Source organism: Calidris pugnax, unplaced genomic scaffold, assembly GCF_001431845.1.
Source record: "Calidris pugnax isolate Ruff unplaced genomic scaffold, ASM143184v1 scaffold54, whole genome shotgun sequence".
Taxonomy (NCBI): Eukaryota; Metazoa; Chordata; class Aves; order Charadriiformes; family Scolopacidae; genus Calidris; species Calidris pugnax.
This window is the reverse complement of record NW_015090864.1, coordinates 2,165,773-2,169,926: the sequence shown is the minus strand read 5'-3', so window position 1 is coordinate 2,169,926 and position 4,154 is coordinate 2,165,773.

The window sequence follows — 4,154 nt, the reverse complement described above, 5'->3', positions numbered from 1 at the left end:
CTGTACTGGGCACTGGTGAGGCCCCACCTCGAGTACTGTGTCCAGTTTTGGGCCCCCCACCATAAAAAAGACATTGAGGTGCTGGAGCGGGTCCAGAGAAGGGTGACAAAGATGGTGAGGGGTCTGGAGAGTAAGTCTCCTGAGGAGAGGCTGAGGGAGCTGGGGGTGTTCAGCCTGGAGAAGAGGAGGCTGAGGGGAGACCTTATTGCTCTCTACAACTCCCTGAAAGGAGGGTGTAGAGAGATGGGTGTAGGTCTCTACTCCCAAGTCACAGGCGACAGGACGAGAGGAAATGGCCTCAAGTTGCCCCAGGGGAGGTTCAGGCTGGATATTAGGAAAAATTTTTTCACAGAAAGGGTTCTCAGCCATTGGAATGGGCTGCCCAGGGAGGTGGTTGAGGCCCCATCCCTGGAGGTGTTCAAAAGCCGGGTTGATGTAGTGCTGGGAGGGATGGTTTAGTGATGGTGTTGCTTTTTGTTTGTCGTGTGGGTGTCTATTTTTTGTCCAAGTGAGGTTGACGGTTGGACAAGATGATCTTTAAGGTCCCTTCCAACCTGGAAGATTCTGTGATTGATTCTGTGATAAGGAGTATTTCTGTAGCTCGGGGAGGTGGTGGCTCCCTCTCGGGCAGGGAGATGCCCGGCTCAGCTGTGATTTGCAGCGGGGGATGGATGGACTTGGCACGAACCCTGGGCGTTTGAGAGTAGAGTAACGACGACGTCTTCCCCGGCTTGGATCTTGGATCACAGCCCTTCCCACCGCCCGGGGGATGAGAAGCACCGACGCGGCCGCCGCTCGCAGCCGGCAGCTGGGGAAGGAGAACGTGCTCCGGGGCAGAAGGTCACCCCTGTCCTCAGACGACCTTTCAGAACCTGATCCCCACACCGTGATGCGAGGGTGTCACCCGAAACCAGCCAGCCCTGCCTGAATAATTGCTTTTTAAAGACTATTAGATATATATTTTTATTTTTTTTTTCTCCCTGGTCTGGGGAGGGCTTCACCCCTGTCCTCAGACGACCTTTCAGAACCTGATCCCCACACCGTGATGCGAGGGTGTCACCCGAAACCAGCCAGCCCTGCCTGAATAATTGCTTTTTAAAGACTATTAGATATATATTTTTATTTTTTTTTTCTCCCTGGTTTGAAGGCAGAAATCGAAGAGGGGGAAATTAAAAAAAATAAAAATAAATAAATTAAAAAAAAAAAAAAAGAGGAGAATTGGGGTCAACACGAAGCAGCAGTGTTTTCAGCCCTTGGAGAGCTTGTCTATACTCACGCTGTGGGTGTTCTCCTCGCAAGGGCTAAGTGGGAGCCGTTTTCCCTTAGTAGGGCAGGCTCCCGCGCCACGGCCCTCCTCGCCTGGCCATAAAAGGGCAGCGTTTTCTGCAGGACCCCCGGGGTCCTCCCAAAGCTGGAGAAGGCTTTTTGGGAAGGGGCCTGCCCCGTTGCATCGCCACACCGCTTGCTTTGGACCCCGCAACCCTCGTGCTAAGGCTGCTTTGGCTCGGTCTTTTCTTGTGCCTTTTGTTTTGTCTCTCTCCTCCTCCTCCTCCTCCTCCTCCTCCTCTCAGGAGGTTGGAGGGAGCGAGGCCAGACAGCCTCCAGGAATGTTCTTGCTTTCCCCTTATTTTTTTTTTTCTTCTTTCTCTCTGTCTTGGCCTGATTTGATCCCTTCTTTTCCATGATCCATACGCCAGCCAGAAAACCAGCTGCTGAGTGGAAACCAGTTGCCCAAGCCCATGATACATCCCTAAAGGGTTGACCACGTCCCCAGCCTCCATCCTGGGTCCCATGGGTGAGGCCATGGCGATCTGAAGGGCTCTTTCACCTCCTGCTTTACCCAGACACGCGCACGCCCTGACGTGCCAGAGGGTCATCGCTTGCTCAGGGAGGGTGGACACCAAGGAAGCACATCTCACCATCTCCTGGACCATCTATCCATGGGACTTCCAGCCTACAGTTGTTGCCCTTAGAGCAGTTAATCCAGCCCAGGCAGGCAGAGACAGTGAGAAGACATGGTACCACCTCGGAGATACCCTTCCAGGTCCACTTGGTTCTTCAGAGAATCATGGAACCCTAGAAGGTTGGAAAAGGTGGTTCTAATGCCACCAAGTCCACCATTAAACCATGTCCCTAAGCCCCATGTCTACATGTCTGAAATACCTCCAGGCTCTTGCGTGGGTCCTCACAAACTCAGAGCTCTCTGAGCTATTACATGGTTTCAGCTTTCTTCTCATCCCTTGCCCTTGCTGATGCTTCTCTTGGAGAAGACCAAAGCTGTGGAAACGCAAGTTGAAATATCAGGGATCAGTTGTACCAAGGAAATATGAACCTGTCCTGGTGTTCCTAAATGTTTTCCAATCCCTGCATTATTGTGGCTGGTCCTTCATTTTAACACCCCTTATGACCTTGTGGAGTCACTGGGTGCTGTCTCATGGCCCAGCAAGAGAAAGGAAGAAGGGAAGCTACAGGAGATGTCCCTTCTGTGGGCAAAAGGACAGGAGGAGAGGCTGGCAGGAGACCCAACACTTGTCCCGTGTCACCAGTGCTTCCCTCCACATGCTCCTTGTTCACCAGTTTTTCCAGCACTTCCCTCTTACTGGAGAACCCGTTCCCTAACAGCAACTGAACTGAACTCCAGACACCCAGATCCCTCTGTGGAAAGCTGGACCCTGGTAACCCTTCCTTGGTCATTCCCTTTTCCGTCGTCAATGATGCCATGCAAGATATGGTGAAGGTGTCCCCCAGCCCTCACCCTCCCAGGAAGACTCCAGACCCTCCAGATCTTTGCGTGAAGGCACCAAGAGCTTGGAGTTATCCCCTTTCAGAAACCCCAGCAGTTGAAGAAAAAAAGCTGGGAGCTTCGGGAAGTTGTTTTGGCAAATTCCAGGTGAACCCATGGGTGGTTGTGGCCAATAAAACCACAGGAATGTTGCTGTTGTCACTCTTATCAAATAAAGTGTTTCACCCGTTGGTTGTCCCCCTTCCAGGACATTTCCCCTTGCGTTGGTGACAATGACCACCAATGGCAACAGCTTCTCCCACATCAGGAAGGAAAACCTGTGGCTGGCAAAGACCAGGTCTCCATGTGAGAGGTGAGCCCAGTGTCCCCCAAAAGGCAAGGACCTCCTGGTGAGCCCACCAGAGTGACATCAGGGCTTTGCCCATCCCTGCCTGTCCCTGCAGACCTCAATGCTTCAGAGCTCCAAGTTCTGGAGCTCCCTGGTCTCCTCTGCCACATTCATGAAGGTGCTGCAGGGATTTGGACTCCAGAGCGGAGCTCCCACCTCCGGCCTCATCTCACCCTCACCCCGGCGCTGGCTGCGTCTCAGCCGGGTGTTTTCCAGGAGCTTATGTAGCTTTTGGAAGGGTTTCCAGGGAAGGAGACATCCCAAACGGGCCAAACACTCGTGTCACGAAAAGCTTTCTGATAGGGGAGAGGGGCTGGTGGCCTGGGCCAGGATTTTTTGCCTCTAGAGGGGAGCGGGGGTTGAGAGCAAGAAAAGGCATTTAAAAAGAAGAAAAAAATAATAATAATTAAAAAAATATATAAATATATTAAATAAAGGCAGGGCAGGCAGGACGTGGCTACGGCGACATTATGCAAAGCGCCGTACACATCTGGAAGGAGTTACTGCTCACAGCAACCCAAGCAGAGTCTAAACAAGTGCAAGACGTTACCACATCCATGTCTGCACCAGGGAGTGGTGAGGAACAAGAGCCGGGAAGGTGGGATGAAGATGGAGCAACCCCTGGGGGGGAGGTGGGGGACACCGCGGGGATGCCCCCAGCCCCACCATCCCATGGCTGGTGACCTTGGGAGCCGTGGTGTTCCTCTGCTTTGAGGGTGGTGGAAGGGAATTTCTTTGCCCGTGGCGTTTTGGATGGTGGTGGGATGGGTGGTGGGGCAGAGGTGGGTCTCGGAGGGGGGCACCATCTCAATGAGCTTCATCTGGGCACCTTGAGGGTCTTCTCCTGCCCTGGTGGAGCCTGGTGTCGATGGGCAGAGCCTGTCCCAGTGGACACCATGGGACCTTGCATGGTGCCTCCTGGGACACCCCGGGGCTGCCCCAGCTTTGCCCCCCTTGGTCCCCAGCAAGAGGGTTCTGGGGGGCTCCCAGCTGAGACTGGGGGGGCGTTGGGAGGTGTTGGGA